This window comes from Oxyura jamaicensis, chromosome 3, assembly GCF_011077185.1.
Source record: "Oxyura jamaicensis isolate SHBP4307 breed ruddy duck chromosome 3, BPBGC_Ojam_1.0, whole genome shotgun sequence".
Taxonomy (NCBI): Eukaryota; Metazoa; Chordata; class Aves; order Anseriformes; family Anatidae; genus Oxyura; species Oxyura jamaicensis.
The window spans coordinates 93,256,568-93,273,259 of record NC_048895.1 but is presented as its reverse complement, the minus strand read 5'-3'; the positions used below and the strand labels follow the sequence as shown (position 1 = coordinate 93,273,259).

Genomic DNA, 16,692 nt, shown 5'->3' with positions numbered 1-16,692 from the left:
TTTACTTACAAGTAACTATGGTTTGCTAATTCAGGACTGTACCTTATTAGAGCTACTCTACTGCTAAGGATCACAAAACCCGCAGGGGGAGCAGGAGACACATTTTAAGGTTTTGTCGAGACCCGTGAAGATGTGATGACCATCAGAGTACAAACCGACTTTCCATTCTCCCTGCCACCCCAAGTAACCCAGGACATTGCCAGATTTTACAAGCCAGCTGCTGCTGATTTGAAGTAAGTAGTTATTGCCCCAGATGCTCTTCAGCAGAAGGCTCTGCTCTCAGGTAAACCTCTGGTGGTTTCAAAGTTTGTCTGCCTGCTATATGCTATGGATTAATCTGATTTAAAAATTTGGGATATTCAGTTTATAGATTCAAGTTTGGACACGGTCAGGAGACCTGTTAAACATGTAAAGCAGAGAAGATAATAATTTTGGGATCAGGAAGGAAAGAGGAACTAGAGAGGAAAAGCTATGGGCAGTAATGAAGTGGGCAGGAGGAGAACTGTTCAGTCCACAGATACAACGCTTATGCTAGATTATCTGTGCCCTATATGCAGCCACAAGGTTCTTCTCACATGCTACATCACAGTGCAAATTAACAAAAATAAACCTGAAAACATATTTGGGACTTTGAATGGACAGGAAAGACAAAAAGTTTACTTAAATTGATAATAACGGATTGTTCAGGGAGAGGAAAATTTTGCTGAGACTAAAGAACTGTTATGAACTAGTGACATTGAAGTTTTGATGAAGAAACAAAATCCATTCACTTTACCAGGGATGTCTCACAGAGGATAACCTGAATAGAGAATTATCCACAAAAATAAGATGTCTGAATAACCATAATGTCTGGATTATGGAGTTATCAGCTGAGAATGAGTTGAATGAAGGCTGGAACCACAGATGAAAGTGAATACACATTTCAGGGAATGCACTTCACTGTGCATTACGATACTGAAAAAGGACAGAGTGCTACTGTGGTGAAACCGGGAAAGGCACTGTTCTGGTATTTGAAGTGGATGTAGCAATATTTGAAGTGGATATGGAATACAAGAATCCATCAATGAAAATGGTAAATCTGACCTGAACACCACATCATCAGAAAAGGCTACTTTTTGCATACATTCAGGAATCACATAATGTAGTTCAGCTATCTTAACTGCACCTTTTGTTTGTATCTGTACCTTAGAAAGAAACTACTTTTTTTTTTTTTTTTTTTCCAATCTTTTTGTTAACTCCTGATTAGCTCCTGTCATCTCCCAACTCTTTTAGTTACTGGAAGACCAGCTTCTGTTGATTCACTCTGTGGCTTAAACCGGGTGGCCAAAAATGTTCCTGGAGGTCCAATTTCCCTCAATTTGCATGATGCACTAAATGGCAGAGGACACTAGCTTGTACGAATGTGAGCAAGCAAAATAGGTGGGTGGCTAAAATATTTTTTTAATAAAGTACATTTGTAGCAATAATGGTGTTTATAAGAAAGCTGGAAAAGCAGAGCAGAACTATTTCATTCCACAGTAGTATTATGGTATGTCAGCATCAGGGTATCTTAAGGAATGAAATAGTAACAGAATTTAAAATCCCGTCTGACTTTAATTCAGCCAGAGCCCTCACACAACAGCACCTGACTCCCCTAGAGCCAGGAACATCACCCACCCACAAAAACCACTTTGTTTTGACTTTCATTCACCACATTATCTCTGAAATCCCACCCACCTGCCACCCTGTCAGCAAAAACAGGGACCTCCCCCACATCCCTGGGGCTCATCTCCAGATGTCCTGTGGAGTCCTACAGATGTATCAGCTCCATGTCTACGGGTTGGTCGCCCATACAGCATGTGTGGTCTTCACAGTCCAAAACCACCACTGGCTCACTGGAGTGGAAGCTTGGGAAGCTCAATGGACCAAAATTCATAAACCCATGGCAACACCTAAACAGAAGATGTTGCTGAAGCTAAAGTTTTCAGCTATTTCAGAAATACCAGGATGGTGGTGGTTTCTGTGCACATTCCTTGAGAAGCCTAGACCCTCTCCAATTTCACCTTTATCCCTCCATTTTTTATTGCACTTTCAGCTTCCTTAGGCAACAGCAACACTCCAAATGCTTACAAGAACCTATTTCATACCGAGATCTCTTGATACTGCCCAGCCTTCCAGATGTAAATTGGACTAATTCTTACATTACTGAAATTATTATTCTCTGGGAGCTTGCTTGAGCAAAGGCATTAACTTCAAGATTGTATCATTATTATTAGAACCACTAAAATAGTTCTAACCTGCAGTTGGAATTCCCAGATTTGATGCCTCTTTTAGATCCCAGTGACAATCAATGAAATATAATTCCCCAGTAAGCAGGCAGAAAGAAAAGGACCTCATTGTATCAGAGAACAAAAATCTGTTTTCATCTTTTTAACCGTTACTGTATTAATTTCACTGCTTTCAGAAGAAGAAATAGTTCTCTTAATTCCTAAGGCTACTTATTTTGTAAAAGAAGATACCTAAAGGAAGTCATACAATTCCAACAGGGCATGTGTTATAATGATGTAGTCTGCTATTTTGATCAAGAAAGCCACTTCAACTTTCATCAAATGTATTAATGCATTATTTTATTCATTGTTTTACTTGTTCAGATTAATTCAAAATGTACTAAAAGAATGGTCAGAATTTTGAATTCTAGTTTATTTTTCCCCTGGTATCATTCCTATTTTGTGTTAATATACACAATAAACGTTTCATATTTACAATGCATAGTATATGCTCATAGCATTTACTTTTTAATGTGTTAAATAATTCTCTTTCTTCTCATTTCTATTAATATATTTCATGGCAGAAATGAAGAATTGTACATTCTATCTCAAGTTGAATAAATGTGTATCTCCATGATTCACTATCACTCCATACTAGATTTAAAGTTCAGGTCAAAATGGATTTGTTCAGTTATGAACAAATAACTGTTCATAAGTTCAGTTAATGCTGTTAAATAAAAGCCTGCACTTTTTATTCGGGAACAACTTTGAATCTCTCTTACTTCTATTTTCATAATCCCTTGAGTGAAACAATGCTTTATTCTGATTTTGTATGTAGGACATAAGGAAGTTTGGAGATACTGCTCCCTAATATTCATTGACAAAATATATTCACCATAAAGTAAAGTAAATTGCCAAGATGTATGGTAAACTACCCATAGAAAAAAGTTCCTGGCATTTATTACGTCATCTGGATTACACAGGTGCATATTCATCTTCTCCCATATTTGGAAAATAAGAACATTCTCCATTCAAACGCTTTCAACTTATTTACAGCTAGGCCTGGAGACTTAATATTTATCATCACAAAGTATAAAGCCAAATGTCCTTTTTCTTCAGGAGCACCAAAGATTAACAGATTAGAATGTTTTCCACATGTCCATTTTACTGTCAAGAGAATATTAAAGAAGTTTTCCAGCTTCCGCAGCTCAGCCAGATGTCAATGGATCCCACAGTGAAGCAAAATTGGCAGAGTAGCCTTCTCATGACCCCAGCATTGTTTTATCAAGGATCAGTTTAAAAGTATAAAGGACCATTTCTTGCTGAGATCTGTAATGTTTTTCAGCCCTTTTCCCCTGCAATTACACAAAAGTGCTGACTTTGTTGAACTACTGATATGCAGTAGTATTCCTTATGACTTCTCTCACACTGTGCTGTAATTGCTGTTTGTGTTGGCACAAGAAAAGTACCACGTCTTGTTTCCACTGTACATTTCCGGACTCTGGTTTCAGTAACATCAGTGTAGGATATTGTACTGGGCATATGTTTTGTTGTGTAAACATTAACTGGTAATTTACCCTGTCAATCTCCACAGTATGGCCTCTAATTAGCAGAGGTTGAGGGGCTTCAGATGGACATTTTATAAAATATTTACAAAGCTATACTGCTGCTTTTTTCTTCATTGGTATCAGGGTTCTGAAAATCATTGCATGGAAAAAAATACACCACCACCAAAATAAATAAATAAAGCAAAACGCAACAACAAAAACAAATGTATTCATTTTTGCACACCTCATCCTCTAGAGGAAGACCAGGTTCACAGTTAGTTAAGCAAAAGCTATAGCAAAATTTCAGTACATGTTATGGTATAATAAAGTATTAAATATTTGTGGCTTTTTAAAATTAATTTATTTTTATTATTTCCTTCTACATATTTTGCAACAAAACCCAGTTATTTCCATCAGCACATTTGTTTTTTTAATTCGTTCCCACTAAATAAACCCTGAATTTGCAAATAGCTAAACACTTGCTCAATTTTATTCCAGATTCAGACAAATGTATTTAACAAATGGGACCAGTAAGGTCATGTTGGAAAATATAGCTTCTACTGCAAAGATTCAGAACCAAGGAGCAATCTCCCTTTAAGAGCTCTGGAATGTATGTTTTATTCATTCATATATGTAATTTCAAGGAAGTAGAACTTTCCATTTTCTGCTACAATATGATGTCCTAAGTAGAAATCCAGGAAGGGATTAAACAGTTAATAACTACAGTAAAGTAGTGACCAAAGAGCATGTAATCAAATAGGGCATCTTTTTGGACACTGTGTCAGAGTGAGTCTTTATTTAACATAAAGTTTTCACCATGGTGTTCATCATAATGCAGTAAACTTTAAAAGAAATTGTAACAGTTTCTCAGCTTCTACTATTCCATTATAACTGGATCAATTTGGTAATGTCCATTACATTACATTACAATACCTTATTATGTTACAGTACCTCCAAAAGAATCTTGCCTTCCAAGGTGGGCAGTCGCAAAATATAATCTTACATTTTTTTTCCCCTTATGCAGCACTAAAGTTCCTTTTTCTATATATCAAAAAAAAAAAAAAAAAAAAAAAAAAGTTGCAAATTTCTCATCTAAAACTTCTTCTGACAGTAAAGCCAGATCACTGGCTTTGTTTTAAAAAACATTCAACTTAGCACCTTCTCTTTTGCTGTAAAGGCACATTATATTGCCCTGCTACTTGCTAAGTCTACTTTTGCTCTGTTCATACAGTTTATTCTTAAGAGGAAAATATACATCAAATACTGTTACAGGCTGGTACAACTCTTACTGTGAGTAACATCTAACTATAGGGAATAAAGATCAGAGAAAAATTGTTTTATAATTACTTACTTTCTGCATTTGAAAGGACTTTACATTAAGCAAATCACATCATTTGCCTCTGACAATCTGTCACTGTATAGTACTTGCATTACGCAACAAAGGAGAAAAAAAATTAAATAAACAGGAAAATATGCAAGCTGGCAAAAATTAAGGAGTGTATCACTCATTTATCTTTACAATGATCAAAAAGTTTTTATTTTTGAAACCCTAGCTGTTTTGATTTGTACTGTAATATTTCAAAAGAAAAAAAAAATGGATAAATGACAAATGATTCACTTCGGAAGACTGGTTCAATGTTGCTTTTGGACAGCACAGAAAGAAAAGATGATTGTCATACTTCAAGTACTGCATCAGCTTTGGTTTCTGTCTTGACTGAAAAGTCATCTTCGACTTATTCCAGTTATGCAAGATGTTCACTTGCTCTCATACAACTACAAAGATCTACCCAACATACTCTGTTAGAGTGAACTCAGGAACTTCACTATGTCTGATGATAGTACCTCTGCACTTTCTGCATTTTAATTTACCCTAGGAAACATCCCAACAGCTTGTTTAAAGCCACCTGATATGTCTCAACAATAGGAAGTAAATCTCCCTCCTTCATTGTTTGCTGGATTGTAACTAAATTGGTTCTGAGGAGCCATAAATATGCAAGAATGGCCAGAGATTTAGTTCCACCCCCTCAGCACAGCTGTCTGTAGAGCTGCCCAAAAAGGAAGTAAGCATCATCCTGTAAACACTGCACTTCCCTACTGGAGACACTGGGATTTGGGACCCAGTTGCAGCTCCAGGACTGCTCCTGCCATGACAAACTAGTCTGACCCTAGCCTGGGTCTAAAAGTCAGCTTCCATGCAATACCTTTTTTCCAGGCATAAGCTAGAATAACCATGCTTACAAATAACATAAGGTCATGAAAAGAAACATCAGTCCCAAGTGGGAAGCACTGTTGCAATTCCGTCCTTACTTCACACTTACTGTTAAACTCAAAAATAATTACTTTAGGGAAAAAAGGGAGAGAGAGTCGTTTTGACAGTGTGGAAAAATACACGTTTAAAAGACATTTATCTTCTTCTAACTGATGGATGCAGAGTCATAGCCTGATGAAAGTGCAATATGATTTTAGGGAGAATTTCTGAAAGCAAGTAAAGCAAATCTTATAGAAATAACTTCTTTTTAGAATGCCATGAAACTATGTCCTTACATGTGCTTAATATAATTGTGACCTCACCAAACTTTTAATTTTCTAGAATTGTTTTAAAATTATGTTGAAGTACTTACTATATGGTATTGCTATCACTGCACCACATAGCTTTTCAGTGTACAGCATGTAAGCTCAAAACAAATAGAAAGTGAAAGGAATAAGGCTATACCACAGTCTAGCACAGACTAGCTGAAAACATAAAGCTAGGTACACAACTATTGGCATACTCAGATATTCTAAATTAGCAAGGATCTAAAAATAGATACCCTAGAATTACCATCATAAGGATATCTTAATCACAGGAAAAAATAGGTAGGCTATTAACATGAACTAAGTATTAATCTAGAATATGTTTTAGATCACTATTTTTTAAAAACGGACATTACTTTTGTGGCATATTTAAATTTGAAATTTAATTTAAATTGGCATGTTAGCAATATCAGCTGCAAAGATTGGCCAGCATCTTCCATATTTAGATCCTATGGTACTCTATGTTATAGCTTTGCCAATTTTTCATTAATCAAGCTGAAATCCTATGGGACAGATATCTGCCCTGAACTGATTGCTTTGGAAAAAATTGGCCATAACAGTTAAGTTTTTCAAAACAACTTAAATGCGCTGCTTTTCTCATGGTAATTAATGATAGCCTCCTGAAGTGCTCATGACCCCATCCGTTGAACCAAGGACGTGTAATCTGGGGAGTCCCACCTCAGCCGTACAGACAGACACAGTGTACAGCTGCATCATGAAGACTTGCAGGAGGGCAGTGAAAATCTTCCGGGTCTCCAGAAGCACAAAACACAGCCAAGACTGACCAGAACCTCTGAAACCTCAGCCATGGGGACATGTCCATGGGGACAGCCTCCAAAAGCCTCTAGGAATGACAGCAAAAATTATTTTTTGTGTTGTTAATATACAGAAATTTGCATTCTCTTGTTGCTGTCTATATCACCAGTAGACTAAACTATGTTGGGGAAGACTTACAAGTACTGGAAGTCAATTGTCCACTGTGTGTAACTCTTGCCACAGTCTCTGGAACAGCTTTGGCCTGGGACAGATAGGGTTCCAACAAACAATCTCTGGCACATTTGGGAAACTAGCACCACTTAGAAATCATTCATAGACAGCAGTGACCTTGTTTTCTGGGGTAAGAATGACCTCTATGACCTTGTTTTGTAGGGTAAGAATTTGATTTTATGGATGCAAGTTTTTTTTCATATCAATTGGCCTCAGTGCCAGAGAAGCCCAGGCACATGTAGTTTACATGCGTAGATGTAGCCAGTTGACACTTCACTGGACCTAGGCAGTGGAAAGAAAGCTGACTGATTCAAATGGAGATATGACAGAAATAAATACAGCCTAGGAAACATCATGAAATTCGGCCCCCCCCCCGGCCGGGGGGAATAAAGGAAAGATATAACTAGAATTTGAGAATATTTGAGAATGAGGAGGTAGTTCTAAGTCTATTCAGACACATAGCCTGATGAGACAAAAATTGGTGAAGAATGTGGGAAGAATGCTAAAAGGGAAGAATGGGACTAGCTTGCTAGATGAAGCAGATCTGGGATGAGCCAGTGGGTAGGATATTTGTGTGAGGAAATACCATTTCATCTGTTGTAGGTGTGTAAGAGGCAAGCAAGATACCATAAAACCAAAGGGGACAGGTAATAGCTGTGGAGAACTAGATTGGATGAGAGAATGCCTATGTGATGCTGAATGAGGCACAAAAACAAACTTCAAGCCAATGAAAATTTTTCATTTTCCAGTCATCTTGATAATCTAGATTTTCAGACAGTGAATCAAAAACTGTTGTAACATAACAACTTCTGATCTTTACAGACAGTCATCTTGTCAAACCTACAGCCTACTTGTAGTCTTGTGAAAAAAATAAAAAAATAAACAAAGTACTACCTTTTTATGCATGCAATCCAGCTGAGGCACAACAGAAAAATGCATGGGGAATTTGACACCAGTGTGTGCCCTCACTATATTTTTATGCATGCTACAGCTCAATGATTTCAGTTTTCTAGTGCTATATTTTCACAACTCCTAAAAGTACCAAATATTTATTTTAAATTGGGCTTAGCATTTTGAAAACTATTTTATACTAATTTGTTCTATAAACACCTGAAAACCTTTTTTTGAAAAGCCTTCTTACATTTCCAGCATTTGGAAGTAATTTGTTTCTATTCCAAAAAAATGAATGTCTGTCTCTAACAGAAAGAGCTGGATTACTGCCCAGTCCACTTCAGAACTGGATGATGCTGACTCTTAGTCATTTAAATAGTCAAGTTAAACAAGACACAGTTGGGATGATGGAAGTAGGTCTCTAAAAAGACTATTGCTCTGGCTATGTGGACTTACATCTAAAAAACAATGGCTAGGGAAATAGTAAAAGAGAGGAGAAAATTAACATAAGTGCCAGGGAAAATATTATGATCAGGTGATGTAAGAACATGGTATCTGTTCATATCATTCTCCTTTCTTGCCAGTGAGCTGCCAGCAGTGTATTTACTCCACTTAGGCACTGAGGGAGACAAAGAATGGGAGAAAAAAAAAAAAAAAAAAAAAAAAAGTAATTACAGAGGAGAGCAAAGGTGCGAGAAGTAGACAACAGCCTGTACAAAGTACTGTCCTCAGATGAGCCTATAATCTGCTCGTTAAGTACCTGAATTACATCCTGTGCTACCTTATATAATCCTTGTTTGCAAGCACAGTTTTCCAAACCTGTAATCAACCGGCAAAAGGTGAAATAAGACAGAACTCTCTATTCATATTCTATGAATTCTAACTTCTTTCCATTTTACAAACTATGATATGATACCCAGATATGATAACTAATGAATGATGCAGAACAGCATCTGATGAAGAGCTAAGAATCATTTATAATAAATCATCTGAATCTGTTTATTTTAATATGCACAGAAATGCACTCACAACAGGAGAAGGATGCCCAGTAATGGAATAAATACTAGAGCGCCTACAGAATGGCCTTAATGGTTCTAGATTTAATGAAACAGAAAATTACCAATAAAGCTGAAAACTGGAACATACCACCAACACTGAAGAATGAAATGTGCAATTGAACATCACTTACAGCATGGGAAACTCAGAAGTGAAATCATTCAGGAGGTGATTAAGAAAGCTACAATAAAACAGCATTCCAAGAAAAAAAATAAAAAAATAAAAAAAATAAAATAAGTAGGCCAGTGCAGAAAAAGAAGAAAGAGCATAAAGCATTTGGGCCAAACACATTCCTTCTATAAATCCTTAGCTTCAGTGCTATTAGTATAGAAATTATCTTTGGCTTTAAGAAAGAAAATTGCTAAAACCACTTTAGAATTTATTTCTCTAGTTGCTCCATTCATATTCCATTTAGATCTAGAGTGACAAATCCATATGAGCTTGCAGAGACATACAAAGACATACATGGATTTGCATGAGAAATTCAAGGTTTAAGAATGTTTTAAAAGACAGCTGAGGCTTGATTTTAAGCCAAAGGGAAGTTGTGTCTACTGCTCCAAGTTACCACTAGTGAGAGAATTTCGACACAAGGATAATCTATAACTGATGAAGGATTTCTTTTTCTGATTAGTATCCTGAAACAGAGAGAGTTGAGGTTTGTTGGTTCAGTAACTAGGGTTGAAAGCTTCTGAAATTCAATCATCATACTAGAAGCAGCTAGAAGAATGAAGATTTCTGTTATTTGTTAGTTGTTTATAATATGGTAAGATTTTTTTAAAAAAGACCATACAGGTTACCTGTTAGTATATTGATGTAAATACTTCTTTGTCTCAGCAACTCTGGTTGCTATTTCAGTATATAATAAAATATGTTATTCCCTTTCCTATCCTAAAAAGTGTGAAAACTAAAAATTTCAAAAACTATAAATCATGAAACAAAGTCCACTGTTCAAACTTTTTATTTTTTCCTAGCAATAGTATAACAGTTATAATATTAGCAATGAGGAATTTATTTGTTAAATACCAGGCTATCAAGTCTGTCTGAAGCTCAGAGAGAAAGATCAGAAACATTCAGCCCTTCAGAAACTGCATACTATGCACATCCTGCGAGAAACAGCAGAAAGCAATAAAAACAGGGTTGCTCCTTTTGTACTGATCTGAGAAAAGAGCAGGAACAGTACTGTCTGTTCATTTTCTTTCTTTTTTTTTTTATTTGTTGAAATTACAGGCAATAATATAAAACCAGTACTTGTGAAAAGGGCCAAAAAAGAGAAAGAACAGAGAAAATACTGGAAAACATCTCTCGGATTTTCAGTATGAATGCTTATGTTTTCATTTTTTTCCCATATGTAGGTCTGATTTATTCATTTCTGCAGTATGCTTTTTTACTTACAGAAGTAACTAGCTGACTGCTTATAGTAGTAATATTATTTGATATAACACAAGTGTTTTTCTACTTTTCTAAAGTGCATACCCTCTCTTTAAGTTTTCTTAATAGAAACTTTGCAATCTGGTACCTTTTCACAGTTCACCTGCCATTTTCCCCCAAATTACCTGCTTTCAAATATAGTCTTACTCACTTCTGGTTTCAGTCTCAAAGAGTTTTTTACTCTTTTCTTTCTTTTTTAAAGCAATGTATTTCTTCAGCTTAAACATCTAAACTTTTTAATTGCTAGATTTACTGATGTTTTATGTTGTTTTTATAAGGAAAAATGAATGAAAGGAAACAGAAATAAAAATGCAAATTGACGTTTGCTAAAGAATTTTTTGTCATTACTAATGGTTTTCTTAGTTTACTGACAAATAATTTAAAAGTATCATTTATACTTCAAACCCAGAAAAGTAGCCCTGGTAAGTGCTCTGAACAAATTAGATCCTAGAGAGATACAAAAGCTCTACGAAGACCTGTTTTTTTAAAGGACAGGCATGTTGTAACAAATAATCTTTTACCTTACCTAAAATTAGCATATTCATATACTCTTTTTAGTTTTGGTCCCAAACTTATTTCTTTTGCATGTCTTAGAGTATTAGACAGATATACACTTAAAAAAAATGTGCTAGCTATCCTGTTTCTCACACTGGAAGTCTAAACTTTCTAAATCTAAATCTAAAAAGTTTAATTTCTATACATTAGACTGATTGCCCGTAACAGGAGCACTATGGTACAGTAAATTACTCATATAAGCAGGAAAGCCTGGGACCCAAGGGCCAATACTTCCACAACCCTGCTGATGGGTGCTTTCCAGCTTGAAGAAATTCCGTTTTATAACTCCATTTGTTTCCTGCCATTTTGCCAACTTTCCACTTATTACATGACTCCACGCCTTAATATTAACTTCTAGTACAGAACACTGTAAATTGTTTTCTGACAAATCAAAGCATATGATGGCCACTGTATATCCTTTGTCTTCTTTGGCAGCAACTGCCTCAAAGAATTCCAGCAAAATACTGAAGCATGACCAGCCCTTCCTGAATCCCATTCTCAGTCAAGCTGTGTTTTTTCTAATGTTTCCCTATCTGAACCTTGAAATTAGTTTCCGTAGCTCTCTGTCAAGTCTTCTGCAGTTTCTTAGCATATCTTGATTCATTTGTAAACAGCAGAGGAAAATAAACCTGTGAGGTCTGCTGAAACCTCTCCACTTCTATGCATTTCTCAAAACAAGAATGCAAAAAAAAAAAATATTAACATTTTTCAAGATCCCAAAATATGTAATTGTTTCATATGGTAAGTCTTTCCCACTCCACACGGTACTGCATAAATTCTTCAGAGTATCAGGCTGTGCAGGAGAAAGGAAATGGAGTATTACATGGATTTGAATGGGCATGTATATGTATATTGATCACTTGCCCACTCATATACATTAGCTTTTTTTAAGCTCAAAATTATGTTTTGTGCCAGATATGAAATGTTTATAAATTACAATTTCAAAAATAACTTTTAAATCTGGACTTCAGAACTTCATAAAAATAATTTGTATTTGTCTGATATTCTTCCTCTGTGTAAGTTTTTTAGCATTTCACAAAAAAAAAAAAAAAAAAAAAAAAAAAAAGGAGAGAGATGAGCCTCATTTTTGTTTCATAAATGAAAATCTGAGGAAAAGTGAAGTGCACAGTGACATGTAAAGTCAGGAAAAGACAAGACAAAATATTATGTTTCCTGCCTCCTGTACCTCATTCATTCCATACCTCCCTGCTGGCTTAAAAAATTGTCTTTACTGTAATGTTGAAATGTTAACTAAACTATTAAAAATAAGTTTAGATGTAAATCATTTCAATGCTAGGCAATGGGCACCCCAGCACACAGCAGAAAATAAAACTAGTGGTATTTAATGTATTATTCAAGCAAGAACTTTGGCAACATACAAGTTCATCTCCTCCATTACTATTTATTGCCCTCCAAAACAGTATACTTTGGCTTGTTTAGCAACAGGCAAATATGGCTAGCCTACCTTCCTCACCCATTAAGCTCATATTCACTGTTCCAGGACAAATACCTAGCTCAAGTCTAGCATGATGGCAATACACAAGGTTTCACACATTTTCTTGGTTGCTTATGTCTTCTCTGCCCTATAACAGAAGTGTCGATTTATTCTGCTACACTATAGCTCTGAACGACTGTGCTTTGCAAGGAGTTAAAAAGAAAGTCTTTCTTACAAAAAAAAAAAAAAAAAAAAAAAAAAGAATTATTGTCTTTTTTTTTTTTTGTCTTTCTATATATCATTTTGAATGTCCAATATTAGGTTACTAAGGAGTTAGATAAGAGTTGAGTGACGTAGGTGTACAAACAAATTTCTAGTCCTACCACAACTGTAAGCTAGGTAGAACCACAACTGGTCCTAGGAAGAAGCACAACTACAAGTGATGAACATACAGACTAGGAGTCAATGGTAGATAAAGGTGGAAGACCAGAGAGATTTTGTATCTTTATTCAAAGCTTGTGCATACTTCTCTGTTTTACGAGGAACAAGTGAAGGAAGTGAAGTGGTTAAACCTACACTTTGGGCACATAAAAAGCAGTCCAAAATTTTGATCATCCAAAATGGTGACCATTTATGTCAGCAAATAAATAAATATGCATACCTGAATTAATGATGCTTTGAGCTAATGCTTCTTTCTTTGTTCTCTTCTAATGTCTTTGTTTTGCTACTCAGCATGCTGTGGATTTTTGATTGCTGTTTCATACTTAGAAAAGCAGAGAACTAAGTTTTTTAGTTTTGTTTTTGAGGTTTTACTTACACCATGTCCTCATTACTCTCTGCTAATATAGCATTTTGCAACAGAGTTCAGCTAGTTTTTAAATCACCATTAATTCTGTGACCCTGTCCAAGCAGTCATACAAAAGATCACAACCCAGCTATGTTTTTTCATTATAATTAGCAAAAAAAAAAAAAAAGGGGGGGGGGGGGATTTTAATGTAAATCCAGGAAAAACAGTTCATTTTAACTTTCTGTCTTTTTTTGGAAATGAAATACAAGCAAGAAATGAGTACATAAAGCTCATGAAAACTAAACTATAGGAAAATACGCTTTTAAGTTCTTATAAAACAACGTTTTGTAAAATTGTACTTCAAAAAATTATCCTGTTGCTTCTTTTAAAATCAAGAATATTGTACGTATGTTTTTATGTATAAATTAGCAAAAATGTAACAAGTTACCAACAGAAACCCAAAAGCAGTTGAATATTTATATGTGACTATATACAAACATAGCTGTTTTTTTCCTGCTCAGCCTCCTACCATTGTTATCCATACCTTCATGCCATTCTACTGTTATTTCTTTTTATTACTTCTCTATTTTATTCAGCTACTGTAATTTGTATGGCTTTTAGCTGTACATATAAATCACTTACTGGACTACACTAGCATGAGTACTGGATCCTTTAGTAGCCATCAAGTAAACTTATTTAGAAAATAAATTGGACAAAGCAAAGGTGCAGGAATTGTCTTCAGGATGCAAATGCAAAGTGAATTTTCTATAATAGAAATGTTATTACAGATGCTGTACTTAGTTGGAAATTCATCATTATGAATATAGTTTCAGGTCAAATAATCCCAGAAATGCATGTCCCAAACTTAAGAGGAGACTTGTGGCTAAAGTTGGTCTGGCAACTAACTGGCAACCAAAGGCAATGTTAAAATGTTAAAAGCCATGATACCCCTCAGACATAGATATCAATGCCTCTGACTGCTTTTTTTTTTTTTTTTTTAGAAAAAAAAAAAAAGGCACAAAAGAGTTCCCAATGCAGAACTGTTAGGGCTTTGTGTACAACCAGACACAATGAAATGTATGATTTAAATGAATGTCAACAGTTTGTCTCTCTGAGAGACAAAGCCTCCAGCCAAGCTCCAAGATCAAAGCACGTGAGACCTGCTAACTTGCACAGCCACTGTATCTCCCAGTTCAACACTATCACCTGCTACTCAGAGCCATCCTTAAATCAGAAGATACCAGTTGCTGGACCCTCCTCTAAATATTCAACTATCTCAAGTAGCAGCCAAGGACAGGCTGCTCCATGAAGGGAGGCAAGCCAAGAGCCAAGAATCACAGCTAAGTCAATGGCAGCAGCAACCTCACCAAAAAGGAGCCAGGAAGCTGAGTCAGTGAGTCTAGGTCAAGATCAGGTCTGGAGACAGTAACCAGGATCAGTCACAGTCCAGTGATCACCCAACAAGATCCTAGTGATGAGCCATGTCCAAGGTTAAGCCAGAAAGTCAAGCCAGCGAGCGAGGATGAGGGTGAGGATCAGGATACGAATGGGTGTAGCACAGCTGAAACACTGCTTCAGGGTAGCTCAGGCAGAGGCCAAGCACAGGAGCTTCAGGTTTAAAGCCACCCCTAAGTGAAGGAGGGGGAGCCCCTATAGAAGCATCTTAGCAGCAATTCCTTGGCAGGGAATCTTAGCAGTGAGCTGATGAGTTGGCCTCTAACAAACAGCTAAAGGGGCGATCAGTGAGCTGTTACTACAGGGAAACCAAGCAGCCACAAACAGCACATCCTGCATTTGAAGAAAGAGACAAGTCAGGTACTCACATCTGGAGATGGTTTTGGGTGGAAATTTCATCTCACCTAAGGCTTTAATTGTAAGCAGTAAGGAACCATGGAAGAGGGGAATTTAAACCATAATCCCTTTTTTAGTTGCTTAACATAGGCTCTCCCATTTCAGGCTGCTGGCTGTTGTGAACTCTGTTCCCATAACATAACAGTCCTTGTGAATTAATATACCATGACCTTCTGCTACACGCAGATCCCTTTCTTGGTTCTGGCACTTAAAATTTAGCCATATCAATACCGACTGTATTTGTGTGAATCTAGTCCTTATTCCATATGTAAACCTGAGCCACAAAAATATGCAAGTTGGTTAGTCTGTCCAGCGCAATTCTAGGGCATAAAGCTACAATTGAAACATAATTTATATATGAAATATGCTAAAAGCACTGTAACACTGTGATGACACAACAGCGAACGTTGCTCTTCCATTAATAACTTTTTAAGCATCAGATACTCATGAAGAACCTGACCAGTCCTCAAAAAATCCATTTTGCCTTTTATGTTACGGGGGAAAATAGCATACACTAACCTGTCTGAACAAAGGTGTAATTATGTTGGAAATGGGTAGTACAAACCAAGCATCTTTCTTTAAAAATAGTGGAACTCTAGTGATTACGCTGGTTATAGACACAGAAGGGGCTAGAATCTACTCAGTTAAGTTATGAAGGGAAGAGTTCAGCAGCCAGCCATTCCAATTTCTTAATAAAAATAATAATAATAATAATAATAATCTTTAAAGTTCAAGGACCTGAAAGATATTAATGAACGATATATATATGTATATATTTTCATCTCTGTACAGGGATATATTACGTCTATAATGAAAAACACCATATTCTCAAACACAAATTTTTCAGCTAAAGTGTGCATTTCTTTTCAAAGTCCCTGTTTTCTGGAAAATGAAAGCACAAATATAAGCAATATAATTGGAGAAATCATCAGAAAGACAAATTATCTTGTACTGCCTAGTAAGGTGGAAATGACTACACAGAGCAATAAAAATCCCTGCTCCTCTTAAGTCATTGGAACTCATTTTCTGTAAGTTAGGATTTGATCCCAGTAGTATAGGGATCAGTTCATATCAATGAATTAAGATAGTAATTCAAATTGTATAAAATTCTGTGAGATTACCAAGCAACTGTTTAATTCATTCACTGAGGTATCACTGCAGGGCAAAACACCTCCTTACCTCATACCATATTCTCTTCTCATGTTCAGGCATGTACTGTGAAAACAGACAAAGCTATTTCTGGCAACTACATAAGCTATGCAAAAAAAAAAAAAAAAAAAAAAAAGAAGGAAGGAAGGAAGGAAGGAAGGAAGGAAGGAAGGAAGGAAGGAAGGA

At 36.0% G+C, this 16,692-nt stretch overlaps 1 protein-coding gene across 20 annotated transcripts in view; it reads right to left on the bottom strand.

Annotated features, from left to right (window-relative positions):
• Nucleotides 1-16,692, bottom strand: part of HMGCLL1 (3-hydroxymethyl-3-methylglutaryl-CoA lyase like 1) — a 79,808-nt gene that overhangs the window by 11,507 nt on the left and 51,609 nt on the right. For 4 of the 20 annotated variants that reach the window (XR_004749259.1, XR_004749260.1, XR_004749254.1 and 1 more), the window contains one exon: nt 3,013-9,936. The exons of 11 other annotated variants lie outside the window; for them this stretch is intronic. The gene's annotated coding sequence lies outside the window, so the exon portion shown is untranslated. Of the gene's footprint in view, nt 1-2,964; nt 9,937-16,692 lie in introns of those variants that run through there. 5 more of the 20 variants (XR_004749262.1, XR_004749255.1, XR_004749256.1 and 2 more) reach the window with 2 other exon arrangements.